Source organism: Oncorhynchus tshawytscha, linkage group LG26 (assembly GCF_018296145.1).
Source record: "Oncorhynchus tshawytscha isolate Ot180627B linkage group LG26, Otsh_v2.0, whole genome shotgun sequence".
NCBI lineage: Eukaryota > Metazoa > Chordata > Actinopteri > Salmoniformes > Salmonidae > Oncorhynchus > Oncorhynchus tshawytscha.
The window spans coordinates 14408406-14432755 of record NC_056454.1 but is presented as its reverse complement, the minus strand read 5'-3'; the positions used below and the strand labels follow the sequence as shown (position 1 = coordinate 14432755).

The 24350-nt window shown below is 42.5% G+C and overlaps 1 pseudogene; it reads right to left on the bottom strand.

Annotated features, from left to right (window-relative positions):
* The window catches only part of LOC112224997, a 100925-nt pseudogene that overhangs the window by 45053 nt on the left and 31522 nt on the right, over positions 1-24350 (bottom strand).

Genomic DNA, 24350 nt, shown 5'->3' with positions numbered 1-24350 from the left:
GATCTCTCAAAATGGTGCCCACAGATAAATGGTGTCAGGTAGCTGCTAGGCCAGTGCAGAAGCAGGGACGCGCTCCAATTAGCCCAAAGTAAAGCTGGATGGATTAATTGGAGTCGGTCTCTCCTCTCCCCATTAGTGCTGCTGGGCCAGATCATCTGAGCACATTTGTCATGATGAATTAGCGGCTGAGTGTCGAACGGGCCCATCAAGTGTCGCTGTGCTTTCACGCCTCTCACTTGCCATGACACCACCAAGGGGAGATGAAGGGGCTGTGTTTTGATGATGAGGGACGCTATGACAGTTGTACCTAAGCCTCGCAACGGACACTCTCACTTCTTTCGACATGTATTCCCTCGGCAGCTCTTATTAATTCATTCTCCTTGTGATTCCCTATTCCCTTATGACTACATGATTAGTGCTTAACTGTCACTCCGTACACAGATTTCCTTTCTTGAAACATACCAGCACCTGAGATGTCCAGCATAAAAGCAAACCTTAAATCACAAGACTGTAGTAAAGTCAATGACAGATTGAGATGAAACATTTGGTTTCTGTCTGTTGGTAATACTAGTGTAGCATTGACACGGAGCACATACAGAGTGGGAAGGAGTCACCACTGCACTTTAAAGGCAATGGAATCTGTTTTTGAGTCAAGTATGTAGGCTCATGCCAAACAATGTGCATGGGCCATCAGCAAAAACGTTTTGTCAATCGCTCAGGTAAATCACCTGAGCCTGCACCTTTCCACTAAAATCTTCCTTTTTAAAACCAGATAACATCCTCTTACTGAAAACCCAACCGTGGCTATTCTCAATATTCGGAGTCATCATCACAACTGTACAAAACGGTATGTATTCACCAGAGGGTTAATCACGAGAGGCTGTAGGGGTGGATAGGAGGAAGTGAGGGGGTCCATCTCCTATCAGGTCATCCTGTCTTAGGGAACAGGCGGTGTTGGAGGATCACACTGATCGTTTCTGCTTCATGCGTGTTGCTCTTGGCATGGGCTGTCGCCACAGATACACAGAGGGAGAAAATGAGAAAAAGCCTTCCCTGGCATCTGTGCGTTCACGTTGAAAATTAAGCCCAGCAAGAATCATATAGAAAAAAAAGCTCAAGCTGGCAGTTGTATTGGGTTTCTATTGACAAGAATAGTCAATGTACCCGGGATTAAAAAGCAATCCCGCGTTCAATATGACACCTCCCTACATTCTTTTGAGTGCCAGTGCGCGCCTTGTCCTTCAGATGCTGTGGATCGAGCTGTCGACACAGTGGACAATCGAAGTTGTAAGAGAGCAGCCTCGCAAAGCTGAGTTTGCAGAGGCTCGGTGGATATCTCTCCTGCTCTCCCGCTCTCGTTTTTGAATAAATGTGATCTGGAAACTCAAGTCAGCAACCAAGCAAATGAGATTATGGCAGCCATAACCCTCGCCCCCCCATAACCAGCACCATTTACGCCCAGAGACTAATCCAGAGGCAGTTCATGTTAAATGCCATCCACTACTGTCAAAGCAGATCAATCATCAAAACCATGGCATAATTGGCTTTTAGTGACACAACATTATCAAAGAATATTCTTATGTGACTTATGGTATCAAAGTAAAGGGGTATCAGAATCTGACTGCTGACTCAAAACATTCCCTGTGATTAGAAAAACTATACAAAAGTATTACTTAAGTTTCTCTGCATGGAGTGCATGCATAGACATATACAGTGCATTCAGAAAGTATTCAGACCCCTTCCCTTTTTCACATTTTGTTAGGTTACAGCCTTATTGTAAAAAACAGAAATACCTTATTTAAATAAGTATTCAGACCCTTTGCTATGAGACTTGAAATTGAGCTCAGGCGCATCCCGTTTCCATTGATCATCCTCCAGATGTTTCGACAACTTGATTGGAGCCACCTGTGGTAAATTAAATTGATTGGACAGGACTTGGAAAAGGCACACACCTGTCTATATAAGGTCCTATAGTTGACAGTGCATATCAGAGAAAAAAACCAAGCCATGACGTCGAAAGAATTGTCCGTAGATCTCAGAGACAAGATTGTGTCGAAGCACAGATCGTGGAAAGGGAACCAAAAATGTTCTCCAGCATTGAAGGTTCCTAAGAACACAATGGCCTCCATCATTCTTAAATGGAAGAAGGTCGCCCGGCCAAACTGAGCAATCGGGGGAGAAGAGCCTTGGTCAGGGATGTGACCAAGAACCCGATGGTCACTCTGCCAGAGCTCCAGTGTTTCTCTGTGGAGATCGGAGAACCTTACAGAAGGACAACCATCTCTGCAGCACTCCACCAATCAGGCCTTTCTGGTAGAGTGGCCAGACGGAAGCCACTCCTTAGTAAAAGGCACATGACAGCCCACTTGGAGTTTGCCAAAAGGCACCTAAAGGAATCTCAAACCATGAGAAACAAGATTCTCTGGTCTGATGAAACCAAGTTTGAACTCTTTGGCCTGAATGCCAAGTGTCAAGTCTGGAGGAAACCGGAAACCATCCCTACGGTGAAGCATGGTGGTGGCAGCAGCATCATGATGTGGGGATGTTTTCAGCAGCAGGGACTGGGAGACTAGTCAGGATCGAGGGAAAGATGAATGGAACAAAGTACAGAGAGATCCTTAATGGAAACCTGCTCCAGAGCGCTCAGGACCTCAAACTGGGGCAAAGGTTCACCTTCCAGCAGGACAATCACCCTAAGCACACAGCCAAGACAACGCAGGAGTGGCTTCGGGTCAAGTCTCTGAATGTCCTTGAGTGGCGCAGCCAGAGCCCGGACTTGAACCACAAACATCTCTGGAGAGACCTGAACATAACTGTGCAGCGACACTCCTCATCCAACCTGACAGAGCTTGAGAGGATCTGTAGAGAAGAATGGGAGAAACTCCTCAAATACAGTTGTGCCAAGCTTGTAGCGTTATACCCAAACGCTGCCAAAGGTGCTTCAACAAAGTACTGAGTAAAGGGTCTGAATACTTATGTAAATGTGATAGTTTTTTATATTTTAGAAATGTGCAAAAATCTCCAAAAACCTGGTTTTGCTTTGTCATTATGGGGTATTGTGTGTAGATTGATGAGTCACATTTCTAAAAATCAATTTTAGAATAAGGCTGTACCGTAACAAAATAGGGAAAAAGTCAAGGTACCTGAATACTTTCCGAATGCACTGTAGATGGAGGACTAGCTTGGCACCCTGACGAAGCATAGAGGAATGCAACCCAGTGGGATGAAAGGCAGACTACTAAAAGAGAACAAAGGGCACGTTGTGTCATCCTGCTGCACGGCTGAAGGAACATGTCAATTCTTAAGAGAATGTCTTAACATGAAGAGAGGAACATCGTACTGTCTTGGAGTTGTGAAATATGTTGAACCAACATGTACCATTTCAAACATCACAGCGGAATTATGTGCAGAAAACTATATGGAGTTAAATGTACTGTACTGGTTGATGCAGAGAATGCACTAACTCGGAACATACAGACTTGCATAGTACATGAATATAAATTATTTGTAATGTATTACAATCAGTCTGTGACCACTTCTTGTATGTTTGAAATGTAAGCTTGTGGATTTACAATAAAAGGTACATAGACCTACATACAGTATTGAAATTTTCTCTGCAGTAAAATAAGGTTGCCACTACAAAGAGATGACTACAAAGCCACATGGCTCATACCACAGAACTATAGATAAATATACAGTATGTTAATAGTGTTTTTCCATCTATATATACACTCAGCAAAAAAAGAAAATTCCCCTTTTCAGGACCTTGTCTTTCAAAGAGTATTCGTAAAAATCCAAATACCTTCACAGATCTTCATTGTAAATGATTTAAACACTGTTTCCAATGCTTGTTCAATGAACCATAAACAATTAATGAACATGCAGCTGTGGAACGGTCATTAAGACACTAACAGCTTATAGACGGTAGGCAATTAAGGTCACAGTCATGAAAACTTAGGACACTAAAGAGGTCTTTCTACTGACTCTGAAAAACACCAAGAGAAAGATGCCCAAGGTCCCTGCTTATCTGTGTGAATGTGCATTAGGCATGCTGCAAGGAGGCATGAGGACTGCAGGTGTGGCCAGGGCAATACATTCCAATGTCCGTACTGTGAGACGCCTAAGACAGCGCTACAGGGAGACAGGACGGACAGCTGATCATCTTCGCAGTGTCAGACCACGTGTACCAACACCTGCACACGATCGGTACATCTGGACATCACACCTGCGGGACAGGTACAAGATGGCAACAACAACTGCCCGAGTTACACCAAGAACGCACAATCCCTCCATCAGTGCTCAGACTGTCCGCAATAGGCTGAGAGAGGCTGGACTGAGGGCTTGTATGCCTGTTGTAAGGCAGGTACTCACCAGACATCACCGGCAACAACGTCGCCTATGGGCACAAATCCACCGTCACTGGAGCAGAATGGACTGGCAAAAAGTGCTCTTCACTGACGAGTTGCGGTTTTGTCTCACCAGGGGTGATGGTCGGATTCGCGTTTATCTTCGAAGGAATGAGCGTTACACCGAGGCCTGTACTCTGGAGTGGGAGCGATTTTGAGGTGGAGGGTCCGTCATGGTCTGGGGCGGTGTGTCACTGCATCATCGGACTGAGCTTGTTGTCATTGCTGGCAATCTCAACGCTGTGTGTTACAGGGAAGACATCCTCCTCCCTCATGTGGTACCCTTCCTGCAGGCTCATCCTGACATGATCCACAAGCATGACAACGCCACCAGCCATACTGCTCGTTCTGTGCATGATTTCCTGCAAGACAGGAATGTCAGTGTTCTGCCATGGCCAGCGAAGAGCCTGGTGCTCAATGGGATTGAGATCGTCTGGGACAAGTTGGATCGGAGGGTGAGGGCTAGGGCCATTCCTCCCAGAAATGTCCGGGAACTTGCAGGTGCCTTGGTGGAAGAGTGGGGTAACATCTCACAGCAAGAACTGGCACATCTGGTGCAGTCCATGAGGAGATGCACTGTAGTACTTAATGCAGCTGGTGGCCACACCAGATACTGACTGATACTTTTGATTTTGACACCCCCTTTGTTCAGTAACACATTATTCCATTTCTGTTAGTCATATGTCTGTGGAACTTGTTCAGTTTATGTCTCAGTTGTTGAATCTTGTTATGTTCATACAAATATTTACACTTGTCAAATTTGCTGAAAATTAACACTGTCTACAGTGAGAGGACAGTTTCTTTTTTTGCTGACCTAATTAGATATTAGTCATCCATCTAATACAAATTTGCAAAATAGGCATTATAAAATGTATGTACGTTCACTTGCAAGTGTTTAAGTTAATACACAAACATTACAAACCCACAACACACCATTTTACTTGCATGTTTTCACCAATAAGCCGAGGATACCTAATAATTCAAAACATACACAAATGATCCGGACACTAGTCGTGTTTATATTACCTGGTTATTAATTTAGATAGAACTTGGTTGATGTATGTACATGCTAAAAGCCCAGAGAAATACACAATTCATATTAATATAGTGTGCGACAGAAGAAATATACTGATTACATCAAATACTATTTTCTTTGTCACATGCGTCAAATACAACAGGCGTAGACTTTACCCGTGAAATCCTTACTTACAACAGAGTTAAAAAGTAAGAACATTTAGCAAAAAAAAAAATGAAAAGGAAATAGCAACATAATAAAATAACAATAATGAGGCAATATTATTAACAATATACAAGGAGGACAGGTACCTGGTCGATGTGCAGGGGTACGATGTAGTTGAGGTAATTGCGATCATATGTACAGCTGAAGTCGGAAGTTAACATACACTTAGGTTGGAGTCATTAACACTAATTTTTCAACCACTCCACAAATTTCTTGTTAACAAACTATAGTTTTGGCAAGTCGGTTAGGACATTTACTTTGTGCATGACAAGTTATTTTTCCAACAATTGTTTACACAGATTATTTCACAAAATTTTCATTGGATCACAATTCCAGTTGGTCAGAAGTTCACATACATATACACTAAGTTGACTGTGCCTTTAAACAGCTTGGAAAATTCCAGAAAATGATGTAATGGCTTTAGAAGCTTCTGATAGGCTAATTCACTTCATTTGAGTCAATTGGAGGTGTACCTGTGGATGTATTTCAAGGCCTACCTTCAAACTCAGTGCCACCGTGCTTGACATCATGGGAAAATCAAAGGAAAACAGCCAAGACTTTAGAAAAAAATTGTAGACCTCCACAAGTCTGGTTCATCCTTGGGAGCAATCTCCAAACGCCTGAAGGTATCACGTTCATCTGTACAAACAATAGTACGCAAGTATAAACACCATGGGACCACGCAGCCGCCATACCACTTAGGAAGGAGAAGCGTTCTGACTCCTAGAGATGAACATACTTTGGTGCGAAAAGTGCAAATCAATCCCAGAACAGCAAAAGAGTCCTATATCGACATAACCTGAAATGCCGCTCAGCAAGGACGAAGTCCCTGCTCCAAATCCACCATAAAAAAGCTAGACTACGGTTTGCAACTGCACAAAGATTGTACATTTTGGAGAAATGTCCTCTGGTCTGATGAAACAAAAATAGTACCGTTTGGCCGTAAGGACCATAGTTATGTTAGGAGGAAAAATCATGTTGTGGGGGTGTTTTGCTGCAGGAGGGACTGGTGCACTTCACAAAATAGATGGCATCATGAGGAGGTAAAATTATGTGGATATATTGAAGCAACATCAAGACATCAGTCAGGAAGTTAAAGCTTGGTTGCAAATGGGTCTTCCAAATGGACAATGACCCCAAGTATACTTCCAAAGTTGTGGCAAAATGGCCTAAGGACAACAAAGTCAAGGTATTGGAGTGGCCATCACAAAGCCCTGACCTTAATCCTATAGAAATGTTGTGGGCAGAAATGAAAAAGTGTGTGCAAGCAAGGAGGCCTACAAACCTGATTCAGTTACACCAGCTTTGTCATTAGGAATGGGACAAAATTCACCCAACTTATTGTGAAAAGCTTGTAGAAGGCTACCCGAAACGTTTGATCAAAGTTAAACCATTTAAAGGTAATGCTACCAAATAATCATTGAGTGTATGTAAAGTTCTGACCCACTGGAAATGTGATGAAATAAATAAAAGCTGAAATAAATCATTCTCTCTACTATTATTCTGACATTTCACATTCTTAAAATAAAGTGGTGATCCTAACTGACCTAAAATAGTGAATTCTTTACTAGGATTAAATATCAGGAATTGTGAAAAACTGAGTTTAAATGTATTTGGCTAAGGTGTATGTAAACTTCCGACTTCAACTGTATGTAGTGTGTGTGTGTCAGTTTAGTATGTTTGGGTGTGTGGGTAGAGTCCAGTGAGTGTGCATAGTCAGTGGAAGAGAGTCAGAGCAACAACAAAAAGGGGGTCAATGCAAATAGTCCAGGTAGCCATTTGATTAACTGTTAAGCTTAGGGGAAGAAGCTATTCGGGAGTCTTTTGGTCCAAAACTTGGTACTCCGGTACCTTTAGGCAGGGAGATCGGCCCCAGTGATGTACTGGGCTGTACGCACTACCCTCTGTCGTGTCTTACGGTCGGATGCTAAGCAGTTGCTATACTAAGAGGTGATGCAAACAGTCAGATGCTCTTAATGGTGCCGCCGTATAACTTTTTGAGGATCTGAGGTCCCAAGCCAAATCGTTTCAGCCTCCTGAGGGGGAAGAGGCTCATCACGACTGTATTGGTGTGTCTAGACTATGATAGGTCCTTAGTGATGTGGACACCGAGGAACTTCCTCAACCTGCTCCACTACAGCACTGTGGATGTGTATGGGGGTGTGCTCGGCACTCCGTTTTCTTTAGTTCACGATCAGCTCCTTTGTCTTGCTGACATTGAGGGAGAGGTTGTTGTCCTGGCACCACATTGCCAGGTCTCTGAACTCCTCCCTATAGGCTGTACAGGCCTACCACCATTGTGTCGTCTGCAAACTTAAGTGTTGAAGTTGTGTATGGCCACACAGTCGTGGGTGAACAGGGAGTACAGGAGGGGACCAAGCACACATCCCCTAGGACCCCCCTGTGTTAAGGGTCAGCGTAGGGGATATGTTACCTACCCTCAACAGCTGGGCACGGCCTGTCAGAAAGTCCAGAATCCAGTTACGGAGGAAGGTGTTCAGTCTCAGGGTCCATAGCTTAGTGATGAGCTTGGAGGGCACTATGGTGTTAAAAACTGAGCTGTAGTCAATGAACAGCATTCTCATGCAGGTGTTCCTTTTGTCCAGGTAGGAAAGAGCAGTGTGGAGTGCAGTAGAGATTGCATCATCTGTGGACCTGTTGGGGCGGTATGCAAATTGGAATGGGTCCAGGGTGTCTGGGATGATGGTGTTGATGTGAGCCATAAGCAGCGTTTCAAAGGATTTCATGTCTACAGATGTGAGTGCTACGGGGAAATAGTCATTTAGACAGGTTACCTTGGTTTTCTTGGGCACAGGGACTATGGTAGTCTGCTTCAAACATGTAAGTATTACAGACTGAGTCAGGCAAAATTTGCCAGCTGGTCAGCACATACTCTCAGTAAGTGCCCTGGTAATCAGTTTGAATGTTAACCTGTTTAAAGGTTTTACTCCCATCGGTTATGGAGAACATGATCACACAGTCGTCTGGAACAGTTAGTGCTCTCATGCATGGTTCATTGTTGCCTCTAAGTGAGCATAGAAGGCATTTAGCCCAGGTTGGCCGGGTTTCCCTTTGTAATCTGTGATAGTTTGGAAGCCCTGCCACATCCGACGAGCGTCAGGGCCGGTGTAGTAGGATTCGATCTTAGTCCTGTATTGACGCTTTGCGGTTCTTTGGAGGGCGTAGCAGGATTTTTTATAAGCATCCGGATTCGTGTCCCACTCACTGAAAGTGGTAGCTCTAGTCTTTAGCTCAGTGCAGATGTTGTCTGTAATCCATGGCTTCTGGTTGAGATATGTATGTACACTCACAGTGGGGATGACATCATCAATCCACTTATTGATGAAGCAGGTGACTGATATGGTAAACTACTCAATGCTATCTGATGAATCCTGGAACATATTCCAGTCTGTGCTAGCGAAACAGTCCTGTAGTTTAGCATCCGCATCATCGGACCACTTCCATATTGGTACTTCCTGTTTGAGTTTTTGCTTGTAAGCAGGAATCAGGAGGATAGAGTTAAGGTCAGATTTGCCAAATGTAGGGCGAGAGAGCGTTTTGTATGCTTCTCCGTGTGTTGAGTAAAGGCCATCTAGAGTTTTTGCACCTCTAGTTGCACAGGTGAAAAGCTGGTGGAAATGAGGTAAAATGGATTTTCTTCCATTAAAATCACCGGCCATTAGGAGCACCGTCTCTGAGTGAGCATTTTCTTGTTTGCTTATGGCCCTATACACCATGTTGAGTGCAGTCTTTGTGTCAGCATCTGCTTGTGGTGGTAAATAGACAGCTACAAAAATATAAATGAAAACTATTAGTAAATAGTATGGTCTACAGCTTATCATGAGGTATTCTAACTCAGGTGAGCGGAGCCTCAAGAAAAATCGTGCACCAGCTGTTATTAACAAAGAGACACACCACCCGCCTTGAGCTTACCTGACGCTGCTGTTCTATCCTGCCGATATACAGAAAAAACAACTAGATTTATATTTTCCATGTCCTTGTTCAGCCACGACTCAGAGAAATATAGGATATTACAGTTCTTCAGATCACGTTGACACGATACTCTCGAACGGAGCTCGTCCAGTTTATTCTCCAGTGATTGCACATTCACCAATAGAACAGAGGGTAGAGGCGGTTTATCCACTCGCCAACGTAGTCTCGTCAGGTATCCCGCACGCCGGCTTCAATAACGTCGCCTCTTCCTTTTTCGAGTGTCAGGGATTTGGCCTGGCCCGGAATGAGCCGTATGTCCTTCGCCACCAACTCATTGAAATAGAAATCCTTATCCAAATCGAGGTTAGTAATCACTGTTCTGATGTCCAGAAGCTCTGTTCGGTCATAGGAAACGATGGCGGAAACATTGTGTAATTTTTTTTAAACATTAGCTCAAGAAAACACAAAATAGCACAATTGGTCAGGAACCCGTAAAATGGCTGATATTTCCTTCAGCGCCATTCTGCACACATACAGTAAGTATACTGTAAATCTATATTTTATCTGTTATTTTACCAGGTAAGTTGACTGAGAACACATTCTCATTTACAGCAACAACCTGGGGAATAGTTACAAGGGAGAGGAGGGGGGTGAAAAAGCCAATCGTAAACTGGGGATTATAAAGTGACCGTGATGGTTTGAGGGCCGGATTGGGAATTTAGCCAGGACACTGGGGTTAACACCCCTACTCTTACGATAAGCGCCATGGGATCTTTAATGACCACAGAGAGTCAGGACACCCGTTTAACGTCCCATCCGAAAGACGGTACCCTACAAAGGGCAGTGTCCCCAATCACTGCCCTGGGGCACAGGGATATTTTTTTAGACCAGAGGAAAGAGTGCCTCCTACTGTCCCTCCAACACCACTTCCAGCAGCATCTGATCTCCCATCCAGGGACTGACCAGGACCAACTCTGCTTAGCTTCAGAAGCAAGCCAGCAGTAAGGAGCCATGCACCATAAAAAAAACAGAATTAGACCCCTATGCCCTGCAGTCTGCTCTGGCAGAGTGAGGGCTGTCATACGGTGCCATGCCTGTGTGCAGATGTGCTCTGCTGACAACGACCCTAAGGATACATACAACTCCTCTGACCGCAGGCCTCCCAGGCCTCACCGGACCATACACAGCTCAACCAATTCAGACACTCTGATCTGAGGGATCTGGGAAAGGCCGTGGCTTGGAGGAATTTGTCGATGCAAATACATCCAATTTCCTCTGACAAAACACCACCACATGGCCAAGCCTCAAGGACCCTGCCTGATGAGATTCTGCTAGACTCAAGTGGTCCCACTATTCAGGTCAGGAAATCTTTTCACTTTCTGGGGCTTTGATGGTTCACTCTACGTGTAATCACATCTTACTTATCAATATGCGACATTTCAATTTATTTGAACATTTCTAGACCAGTCCATTCCCAATTAGTAATATTTACTGACAGCACTGAAATGTTCCAGGCAGTCAAGTGTTCACAGTATCTTCAATCACTTTGAATCTGAGACGTCATTTGAAGAACAAACAGTAAGTGTTACATGCTTTGGTTATTTTAATTTGATATTCACATTTGATAAGACAGATAAAAGTTTATTCAATGACTCTTTATTTGTTCCGGATCCACCAATGTCCTTTCATCTCAAACGTCAACAAGGCTGACACCTAGTGGTCACAACTAGAGCCATCCGGTTGGTATTCACAACTCAGCAGCATAAAACTAAACCAACCCGGGTTAAATAGATTTTCATCTGATAGCAGTACTTTCATAGATAACACTGAATCTGTAATATGAACTAAAATGCAAATTACATTCCTCCAGATTTTACCCTGAAGAATGGAATTACAATTTTCCTCTGCTATTTGTCACTTAAAAGGGAACTCAAGCTTTTCCCACTTGATAAGCAGAAGTGGATTGTCTCAAAGCTCTTATCTTACGTGATTATCTAAACTTTCATGAAGTGTCATAAGAAGACAGGACCTCTATATCAGAGGAATGTTGAATATTGAGTGAGGGCACCCTGTGGACATTCTCAAAACCAGTGAGAACGAGAGACGAGATACAGGGTAAGATTCCATGACTGAAACACTAATAACAACAATGACTAGATTACAACTACACAGTAATAACACTTTTACTGCAGTCAATCATGATAATCTCAACTTGATGCCTATTACCTACTGTGCACTTGACCCAATGACATTGCTGCAAATACACTATATATATTTACACAAAAGTATGTGGACACCCCTGCAAATGAGTGGATTCATGGTTTTCAGCCACATCGGTTGCTGACAGGTGTATAAAATTAAGCACACAGCCATGCAATCTCCATAGACAAACATTGGCAGTAGAATGGCCTTATTGAAGAGCTCAGTAACTTTTAACCTGGCACTGCCATACGATGCCACCTTTCCGACAAGTCAGTTCGTCAAATTTCTGCCCTGCTAGAGCTATCCCGGCCAACTGTAAGTGCTGTTATTGTGAAGTGGAAACATCTAGGAGCAACAACTACCCCAGCCGCAAAGTGGTAGGCCACACAAGCTCACCAAATGGGACTGTTGCGTGCTGATGCGCGTCGCGTGTAAAAATCATCTGTCCTCAGTTGCAACACTCACTACTGAGTTCCAAACTGCCTCTGGAAGCAACGCCAGCACAAAAACTGTTAGTCGGGAGCGTCATGAAATGGGTTTCTATTGCCAAGCAGCCACACACAAGCCTAAGATCACCATGGGCAATGCCAAGTGTCGACTGGAGTGGTGTAAAGCTCTCTGGAGCAGTGGAAACGTGCTCTCTGAAATGATGAATCACGCTTCACCATCTGGCAGTCTGATTGACGAATCTGGGTTTGGTGGATGCCAGGAGAATACTACCTTCCTGAATGCATAGTGCCAGCTGTAAAGTTTGATGGAGGAGGAATAATGGTCTGGGGCTGTTTTTCATGGTTCTTAGTTCCAGTAAAGGGAAATCTTATAGCTACAGCATACAATGACATTCTAGACGATTCTGTGCTTCCAACTTTGTGGCAATAGTTTGGGGAAGGCCCTTTCCTGTTTGAGCATGACAATGCCCCCATGCACAAAGCGAGGTCCATACTGAAAGGGTTTGCTGAGATTGGTGTTGAAAGCCTCCTAAGTGGCACAGTGGTCTAAGGCACTGGTTCTCAATCCTGGTCCTGGGGACCCAAAGGGATGCACATTATTGTTTCTGCCCTCGCACTACACAGCTGATTCAAATGATCAACTCATCAAAAGGCTTTGATGATTTGAATCAGGTGTGTAGTGCTAGGGCAAAAACGGCACATTGTGTCAAGAAGCAGTGTGGCTAGGCTGGGTTGTGTTTCGGAGGACGCACGGCTCTCGACCTTCCGAGTTCGTACGGGAGTTGCAGCGATGAGACAAGACTAACTACCATTTGGATACCATGAAATTGGGGAGAAAAAGGGGTAAAAAAATATAATAATAATTTAAAAATACAACTTTAAAAAAAAAAGTGTGGAAGAACTTGACTGGCCTCCACAGAGCCCTGACCTCAACTCCATAAAACACCTTTGAGATGAATTGGAACGCAGACTGCGAGCCGGGCCTAATCGCCCAACATCAGTGCCCGACCTCACTAATGCCGGTGTGTCTGAATGGAATCAAGTTCCCGCAGCAATGTTCCAATATCTGGTGGAAAGCCTTCCCAGAAGAGTGGAGGCTGTTATAGCAGCAAAGGGGGGGGACCAGCTTCATATTAATGCCCAGGATTTTGGAATTAAATGTTCGACGAGTGTCCACATACTTTTGGTTATGTAGTGTATATCCCTTTGTGTGTTTATGCTTAAGATAAGAAAGCCGTTGGACAAGCTGAACCAAATTAGAGAGGCTTTTAGGCCTAATTGACACCATGTCTGGAGCAATGAATGGTGAACCACATCTCTGCTGTTACTCAATACTTCGGAGTACCAAAGTGCAGTGAATTCTCCACCCATTCACATTATACTGCATTTACTTTTTCATGCTAGTGTATTTTTCGTCAATCAAGTAAAGAGGATGGCGTGGGCTCACCTCATGCACTACGTTCCAATATAGCCTATAGACATTGCACATGGATTTCTAATGGAAGCTAAACCAAAAGTACCCATCGTAAATTGGAGCTGCTCTTAATTCGACTATAACTGAAAGCAGTCATTTACAGGTGGCTCAAAAGGAAGCGAAGCACATAATATGGCTTAACTGCAGGAAAGTATGAAGTGCTGTATCTGGTAATTGAACACATCCATTAGCATGCCGGCTCAGCCAAGTGACCACGGGGCCCCAGCCACGGCTAATGATGAGGATATTACCACCTTTATTTAACTGCACAGAAAAGACCGGGAAGAAGAGTTGCTTATATGATCTCTAAATACCGTTTCTTCATCTCCTGGGTATTTGGAAACCTTATCACAAAAATATCCCGTTGCTGCACAATCTGTAGATAGCAGCAAGCAGCAGGAAACCAAACGGGGCAGCTTAGTGAAAATAAAAAACAGAGCCCTCCATGGAGAGCTGAGCCTCTCAGGAGATAATGGAGACTGGAGATTTATCCACACACAGTATCGCATCGCAGAGAGAGAGGCTTTGAGTGGAGGAGGACCAGGATGCCGCTGTGTCTGGAGAGGCGTCTTAAAAAAAAAGAAAAGAAATCTCCTTACCTGAAAGTTTATTGAGACATGAACAATACTAGAAACAAAACACACTGAGTGTCCCAAACATTAGGAACACCTTCCTACTATTGAGTTGAACCAACTTTTGCCCACAGAACAGGCTCAATTCGTTGGGGCATGGACTCTGCAAGGTGTCGAAAGCATTCCACAGTGATGCTGGCCCATGTTGACTCCAATGCTTCCCACAATTGTGTCAAGTTGGCTGGATATTCTTTGGGTGGTGGACCATTCTTGATACACACAGGAAATTGTTGAGCATGAAAAACCCACCAGCGTTGCAGTTCTTGACACTCAAACCACATGTGCCTGACACCTACTCCCATACCCTGTTCAAAGTATGTAAATATTTAGTCTTAACCATTCACTCTCTGAATGGCACACATACACAATCCATGTCTCAAGGCTTAACAATCCTTCTTTAACCTGTCTCCTTCCATTCATCTACACTGATTGAAGTGGATTTAACAGGTGACATCAATAAGGGATCATAGCTTTCACCTGGATTCACCTGGTCAGTCTATGTCATGGAAAAAGTAGGTGTTCCTAATGTTTTGTACACTCATCAGGACCCCAATACATTTCTGCCACAGTGTAAACAGAATTAAGATTATTTAGTTGTTTAAACAAAAAGTGAGGTTTCCAACTTCCTGTAAGGAATTTGGGGCAGTAACATAACACTACAAATGAGTGATAATGAATGATAATGAATTCTAAAACATTTTTATTGAAATTCTTGCGACCTACCTGTTTTTGTTAATTCGACTTGAAAACAGCTGCTGCAGAAGTTTGTTGTCTGATGTTCTCAGAACCACAACAATGTCTGCAGGAAGAGCGTCTCGGTTCTTTTCCAGAAACTCATACACGTTGTACAAGACGTACATGACAGCAAAGGGATAATCAAACCATACCTGATAAAAAAAAACTACCTATCCAACTGTATTAGTGTGCAAACACCAATGATACATTGGATACTAATCCATACATACTGCACTGGGCCTCAATTCCCAGAGCCTTCGTAGCGTTAAGATCATCGTTAGAGTGATGGGCAGCAGATAGCCTAGCAGTTAGAGTGTTTATCAGTGTTTTGTTACTTGTCATGTCTGGTGTTTTTTATGGACCCCAGGAAGAGTAGCTGCTGCTTCTGTAAAAGCTAATGGGGATGCAAATAAATGTGTTTGTTTGGGAAACACTCTTAAAAAGTTGGCTCGTAAATAACGATGTTCTGGTACGATCGTGGTAATGCTTAAGTTTATTCGCAACAAGGCCCTGATCTATACCGTGCCAGCCTAATGGTGAATCCCAAAGCAGAGCTCAATATGTTTTGGTCTTCAGAAGTACTTGTAGTACAGATTGTCCTCAAACGTATCTGAAGAGAAAACATATTTGAAGATAACATTGAAAAAAAAAAGACTAATCTTGATTAAACATTGTTGTTTTCAGAGCAGGGTTGTTTTAGTACACATGACCTTGACCTTGTTTGCTGGTGAGGCCTCGTCTTACCCACTAGGGTCTGGTTGGTGGCCTGGGGGAACCGGCTCTCCGCATCCATCAGAGAGAGCAGGCTCCATGGGCTTCTGGAGGAACATGTTCAGGATGGGATGGTTGTCCTCATACTGGCATCCAGCACCTCGCTCTGGTACTCCATCTAATTAAAACACAGAGAATATAGAACAGTCCACAGTTAATGATTTCACTAAATAACCCAATTAAACAATCTAGGCTAAATAGGATTTTTGCATGTTTAAAAAAAGTTCTTAAATCAACAGCACCAGTCCAGTTCTCCTTCTTCGGCTGACATGTATAACAAAGTCAGTTGCTGAAATTATACAGAACTGTTCTGAAATAACAAATAAAGCCACTTACTAATTCATAATTTAGTTCCATTAGCAAATAACCCAGAGGCATATCACATTATTGCATCTGTTTAATTTAGATCAAAAAGTTATTTTAAATATATATTTGACAAATAAAGTGGAAGCAACGGATCTAAACCGTCCCCATGTTTAAATCATTAACTCGGAATAATCCGCTTCTATGTACCACTGGATGGAAGACATGTTCACATGATAAAAATCACTTTTCCGCTAACCACTAACCCTAAATCGAAGTCAACTAAAACACATTCTATGTAACACGACAAATCATGCAGGAAAGTCACCTAGTTATGATCCGGAAATGAAGTATGCCTAGTTAAGCCTTGGTATACAAACGCTTCCAAAAGGACACATCCAGCACATATACTGTAGTACCGTTTAAGAACACAACCTCATTCTTACACCTCAATTCTTATCTAGTCATTATACATGAATAAAGTGATCGTGAATACCAGCTTTCTCTCTAATTCCCTTGAAAGGAATTGCTAGAGAGCAAACATTGAGACTAAAGGACAATGCAGCAAAAAGTGCTTTTATTCATTTCTTATACAGCGTCGTCAGCGAAAGCAATAAACTCCCACACTCCAGGGTAAACAGCTTCAGTAAATCAATTAAGAGAATAATAACTAGTAGTTGAGGGAGAAGAAAAAGTATCATCTTAACGTCATGTAAAGCTATGAAGAAGACGACACTGAATTAGTGTTTCATTTCACTTCTCCTGTGATTGACGAACAAGCTGGCATACTGCATCTGGATATTTAAAGGAAAGGTTCACACATTTGGAATGTTATATTGTTTTTGTGCATCCCTGAGGGATGTTCTATCGATTCCCTGTGTCATTCCATGTTTATCTGAGTTGTTGGTGTTGAAGCAGGCAGAAATAGGTCAGGTATGATGTAGCACCGTGATAAAGTCGCTCTCACTACACTGGAAGGCAAAAGGAATACGACTTTTCTTCTGTATGTAACCTCGCTACTTTTACAGCCTCGCTACTGTATATAGCCTGTCTTTTTACTGTTTGTTTTATTTCTTTACCTACCTATTGTTCACCTAATACCTTTTTTTGCACTATTGGTTAGAGCCTGTGAGTAAGAATTTCACTGTAAGGTCTACACCTGTTGTATTCAGCACACGTGACAAATCAACTTCGATTCGATTTGAAAAAATGTGCTGATTGAAGTCAAACTGAATCTGCTCATTTGCAATGTTGATGCAAAGTTGTTCAAAGGAGTTCTTCTTGAAGTTCTCGAATCCAAAGATGACCAGGATTCCCACATTCATGCCACTTTCTGCAGCACTTCAAAGGGGAAAAACAGGACCGACGAACAAAATCATTCTTGTGTGGAACTGTCTGAGCAAATCCCAAGCAACCACATTGACTTATGAAACTTTAATGATGAACCAAGTTCAACCCAAATAGAGAATATTTTGATCTGAATGGCCAGTTCTACTTTATGGGGAAACAACAATTATGAAAATTCAGAGCTCTCTGACTACAATCAATGAATCATAACATTTTATGATTAGCAAGGATTGTACAAAGAGTCTGTATTTAACCGTGATCTAGACAAGTCTTTAGGTCTACACTAAACACAAACCTTACAACAGAGTGATTTCAGTCCGGTATTGCTAAGATGGAGAGACACCCTTTCCCATAATCCCTTCAATTACCAAGACATTAGAGGTCACCTTTTGTCTTGGTTAACAGGTTATTAATGGCAATAACAGAGTGTGCAGATGATTGAAGTGGAAACAGACCCTGTGGGCCTTCCGCAGCTCAGAGACAGCAGATGACTCCCTGACAGTCCACGCTCACATTTATGAGGGAATTATTTTGGATCAATGAACAACCCTTTACAGTCTCTCTGAAGATATTTTAATCATCTGAATATTATTTTCTCCACACGCAACTAAAATGTATTCAACTTCTTTTGCGCCCTTTCTTGTCTCCTGCTGTCCATTAATATTCTACTCTCCGTGTTCGGTTCTCCACCCAGATAGAAGGGTCACTGGAGCTTAATAATATACAGCAACACACACACACATCTGAAGCAGAGTGCAACAACCAAAGACAAGAGGGACCAGAGAGAGAGAACCAGTGCCTTACACTTACTAGTTATTCATATCAGGCTGCAGTAGGGCATTGATGCGGTTGACTATCCAGCTGAAGAGGTGTCCGTATAGAGCCTTGGACATGGCGTCCCGGCTTTATCTACAGTACTGGTGTGGATGATGGTGTCTTCATGAGCACCTCAGGGCCGATGCAGAGCAAGGCCGAAGCTGAGGGACAGAGCAGGCCCCTGTCACATACAGCAGCAAGGAAGAAACCATTTAGCAATACTGTGTATGCACCAATAGGTTGGAATGTTACCATCTATTATTAAATCAAACTGAGCAAGAAAAAAATTACTGTTACTAAAGTACTGTTGTCTTACCATTTTCTAAGGCCTCAGCATTAGGCACTTCACTTTTATCTATCTGGTGTTGGGAAGTAATTGCAGTGAATCCTTAATCTCCAGGTACTGGAGAGAGACTGGAATTGTCATTAATGGCCGCACACGTGTCCCCAAATGCCTCCACCAGGGGATTCACCTGGAGGATCTTCTCCCGCAGCGTCCCGATGGTTTGCCTGGGATCACAGTAAAGCAATTGTTTTTACACAACTCCCTGCAGAGACAATACAAACAAAATATGTAGGACTAAATATATCAGTGTCTTAATATGTCCATTGAATAATGAATTCCATTAAGGTGGAAAACTTAGTTCAATATTTGTGAACATGATGTAGTAGAAGATGTGAAAAAATGATTCATGGGGTTTTAGCACACAAACAGTACCTTTCCCAGGCAGGTGAGATGCTGGACAATCAGATGGGCACTCTCTGTCTTCCCAGCTCCACTCTCTCCACTGAAACACAGGGACACATCAACAACAACTTTGTCACCGGGATGTCTCAAACAAACGCATCACTACATCTCTAAACGAGATCATTTCACAAAGAAATGCCAATGATAACATTATCCATATAAAACTGCATATCACTAAATATTACTTCCACACACAAGGTGCCTGGTCTTTGCAGAAGGTCATCATGCCCTGGTATGCTGCATTAGCAGCAGCAAAGATGTGTGGAGGACTGTCGGCTCGCTCCACCTTAGAGAACTGTGAGCAAACACACCATATTACAATATCAATACCGTTCTGTCTTTACAGAGGTATTCACAGGAATTATGACTCACAATGACACTGCTGTCATAAACTAACCTGTTCCGAGTAGATGCTTAGAGTTTGAAAGGGATTGAGAGCGATAAGGATGTCTCCAACGTACGTGTATATCTGACGCTCGTAATATCTCTTCGAGAGGTGTTTGATGAGGGTCTCCTGCAGAGAAGAAGGAGAACACACATTGTGTACTGTGTAAAATACCTACACTACCGTTCAGAAGTTTGGGATCACTTAGAAATGTCCTTGTTTTTGAAAGAAAAGCTAATTTCTTGACAAATAACATCAAATTTATCCGAAATAGAGTGTAGACATTGCTAATCTTGTAAATGACTATAATAGCTGGAAACGGCAGATTTTTTTATGAAATATAGGCGTACAGAGGCCCATTATCAGCAACCATCATTCCTGTGTTCCAACGGCATGTTGTGTTCGCTAATCCAAGTTTATAATTTTAAAAGGCTAATTGATCATTAGAAAACCCTTTTGCAATTATGTTAGCACAGCTGAAACCTGTTGTTCTGATTAAAGAAGCAATACAACTGGCCTTCTTTAGACTAGTTGAGTATCTGGAGAATCAGCATTTGTGGGTTCGATTACAGGCTCAAAACGGCCAGAAACAAATAACTTTTTAAAATTTATTTTTTATTTAACCTTTATTTAACCAGGTAGGCCAGTTGAGAACAAGTTCTCATTTACAACTGCGACCTGGCCAAGATAAAGCAAAGCAGTACGACAAAAACAACAACACAGAGTACTCACACGGGATAAACAAACGTACAGTCAATAACACAATAGAAAAATCTATATACAGTGTGTGCAAATGTAGTGAGATTAGGGAGGTGAGGCAAGAAATAGGCCATAGTGGCGAAATAATTACAATTTAGCATTGACACTGGAGTGATAGATGAGCAGATGATGATGTGTGAGTAGAGATACTGGGGTGCAAACGAGCAAAAATAAATAACAATATGGGGATGTTGGGGGGGCTATTTGCAGATGGGCTGTGTACAGGTGCAGTGATCGGTGAGCTGCTCTGACAGCTGATACTTAAAGTTAGTGAGGGAGATATAAGTCTCCAGCTTAAGTGATTTTTGAAATTCATTCCAGTCACTGGCAGCAGAGAACTGGAAGGAAAGGCGGCCAAAGCAGGAGTTGGCTTTGGGGATGACCAGTGAAATATACCTGCTGGAGCACGTGCTACGGGTCGGTATTGCTATGGTGACCAGTGAGCTGAGATATGTCGGGGCTTTTACATAGCAAAGACTTATAGATGACCTAGAGCCAGTGGGTTTGGCGAATATGTAGCGAGGGCCAGCCAACGAGTGCACACAGGTCGCAGTGGTGAGTAGTATATGGGGCTTTGGGACAAAACAGATGGCACTGTGATAGACTGCATCCAGTTTGCTGAGTAGAGTGTTGGAGGTTATTTTGTAAATGACATCGCCGAAGTCAAGGATCGGTAGGATAGTCAGTTTTACGAGGGTATGTTTAGCAGCATGAGCGAAGGAGGCCCTATTGCGAAATAGGAAGCCGATTCTAGATTTAATTTTGGATTGGAGATGCTTAATGTGAGTCTGGAAGGAGAGTTTACAGTCTAACCAGACACCTAGGTATTTGTAGTTGTCCACATATTCTAAGCCCGAGAATTTGAAACTCATCAGTCTATTCGTGTTCTGAGAAATGAAGGCTATTCCATGCGAGAAATTGCCAAGAAACTGGAGATCTCGTACAGTGCTGTGTACTACTCCCTTCACAGAACAGAGCAAACTGTCTCTAACCAGAATAGAAAGAGGATCAGAAGGCCCCGGTGCACAACTGAGCAAGAGGACAAGTACATTAGAGTGTCTAGTTTGAGAAACAGACGCCTCACAAGTCCTCAACTGGCAGCTCCTTTAAATAGTACCCGCAAAACACCAGTCTCAACGTCAACAGTGAAGAGGCGACTCCGGGATGCTGGCCTTCTAGGCAGAGTTGCAAAGAAAAAGCCATATCTCAGACTGGCCAATAAAAATAAAAGATTAAGATGGGCAAAAGAACACAGACACTGGACAGAGGAAAATTGGGAAAAAAGTGTTTTGGACAGAAGAATCTAAGTTTGAGGTGTTCGGATCCCAAAGAAAAATATTTGTGAGAAGCAGAAAAAATGAAAAGATGCCGGAGGAGTGCTTGACGCCATCTGTCAAGCATGGTGGAGGCAATGTGATGGTCTGGGGGTGCTTTGGTGATAGTAAAGTGAGACATTTGTACAGGGTAAAAGGGATCTTGAAGAAGGAAGGCTATCACTCCATTTTGCAACACCATGCCATACCATGTGGACAGCGCTTAATTGGAGCCAATTTCCTCCTACAACAGGACAATGACCCAAAGCACAGCTCCAAACTATGTAAGAACTATTTAGGGAAGAAACAGTCAGCTGGTATTCTGTCTATAATGGAGTGACCAGCACAGTCACCGGATCTCAAACCTATTGAGCTGTTGTGGGAGCAGCTTGACCGTATGGTACGTAAAGAAGTGCCCATCAAGCCAATCCAATTTGTGGGAGGTGCTTCAGGAAGCATAGGGTGAAATCTCTTCAGATTACCTCAACAAATTGACAACTAGAATGCCAAAAGGTCTGCAAGGCTGTAATTGCTGCAAGGATTCTTTGAAAAAAGCAACATTTGAAGGACACAATTATTATTTAAATTAAAAATCATTATTTATAACCTTGTCAACGTCTTGACTATATTTCCTATTCATTTTGCAACTCATTTCATGTATGTTTTCATGGAAAACAAGGACATTTCTAAGTGACCCCAAACTTTTGAACGGTAGTGTACATATACCGTCCTCTAGTCCAACAACAATGAAGTCAACATACAGTATCAAATCTTACCTCATCTAAAACCTCCAGGTTCACCAGATCATCATCAGGACTGCTCTCTATTATGACTGTTTTTAGGAGTATTGATTATTTTATGTCTGTTGGAGAAAAGGACAAAATATTGGTGAAGAAAGCATTATAGTGACTAAAGAATACAGCTAAATGACTAATAATCTGTCTGGATAGTCTGGATATAAAACCCATTCATTTAGATGGGTAGTTGGTGGCCCATAAGGGTGTTCCCCAGGGAGAACTCCACCATTATTACAGGCTGTGATTGCACGTTATCTCTGTATGACCTTTCACTCTACAATGGGGCCTGCTGGCAAGAGGTCAGCACAGAGGCAGCTGGCGCATTGGGATAATTGGAGGGATGTGTGTGTGTGTGTGTGTGTGTGTGTGTGTGTGTGTGTGTGTGTGTGGTGTGTGTGTGTGTGTGTGTGTGTGTGTGTGTGTGTGTGTGTGTGTGTGTGTGTGTGTGTGTGTGTGTGTGTGTGTGTGTGTGTGTGTGTGTGTGCAAATAGACATGTAATCGAGATTCGCTAGGTCAATCAGCACTTTTGACAAAAACAACAAGCTCTAAAATAAAACTGTTATCACCACTAAAATATTGCACCCAGAAATTCCAGTCAAGTTCAGATACTAAACCTAAAATGAACAATGAAATGGGCAAGATCTCATTCACAAAGTGCAGTGTTTCCCCTATATGCATTTAGTGGCCACCACTGCAAAATGTTAACCAAAAATATATAAAAGCATATATATGTTTTGTTGTTGTTCAGGATTGTAAAATGTTTCAGTGTGAACTTAAAACGGCTGAAACCAGATAGAAAGTATGCAGAAAATATAATGGAGGAATATATTTTTTAATAACATAATCTTTGAGATCTAACAATCAGCAAAATAAAAAACAGACAGTCCGGGACAATCTAAAATACTAAAAATGCCATGGCATGGGCCCAAACATGTGTAGAATTGCAGAAAACTAATGTGTTTAATAACAGCACCAGCAGTAAGATACTCTACTGTACAGTATGTGGTGGTTGGATGTAAGTCAGACTTATAGAATTGGCACACGTGTGATTAGTTCTAGCCTACGAACCCCAGTCAGTCTGTGTCCTAAAATAAACTTGATAAGCAGTCAACAGAATAATTTCCCAATCACAATCAACTGTTCTTGAATAAAAGCTCACCGTAGGCCCGATATAAATCATTGCATAATTCTAAATTCAGTGATAATGCAAGGTTGAACGGTTAGTATTTTCTACAAGTAAATCAATATGAGACTGAAGTGTTTTATTCCATGGATAATTGGTTTAATCATATGGGTGGAGGAGTGCTCTGTACTAAATGTTCGTCGTCGTCACACTGTTAAAAACGATCCATTGGGAGAAAACCGCTTTTATTAATCTAACTTTGAGTCAGCACAATCACTCCTATCAAATTAGTTTCACTCCCCTAGCTTCTCTTTAATCACATACTTCTCATTACTTTGACTACACATCATATCTGTTACACTGGTTTGAAGGGACAGTGAAAGGAAATAAAACTCTGCCACCCACTGGTGAGAATACACATATCAGCTCATCAATTCATTAATGAGTTCTGCAGTGGGGATTCTTTGAGATTATTTAATTTTTTCATTTAGCAGATGCTCTAATCCAGAGCAATTTACAGAAGAAATTAGGTTTAAGTGCCTTGCTCAAGGACACATCGGCAGATTTTTCACCTAGTCGCCTCGGGATTTTTTCAGCTGAAAATGTTAGGAATTCTTTGAGGTGACAATACACTTACTTGGTCTTAAGTTTGGAGCCCAGGTCTTGTTGCTCGCAGATGAGTGTGGACAGCTGTTGATCGAGAGCCTTTGCCATGGGCCTGTTTAATGAATGGGTGTTCCAGAAGGCGGGTCACAGACGGACGAGTCTCAAAATATTTTAACCGACACCTGTGTAGCGACAGAATGCAATTACAACATCACAATACATCATAAAGGAGATCAAAAACCAACCCTGGTACAACCTTTTCCTTGGTTTAAAACAAAACCTCTGATAACTAATTCACCTGGTGGATCTT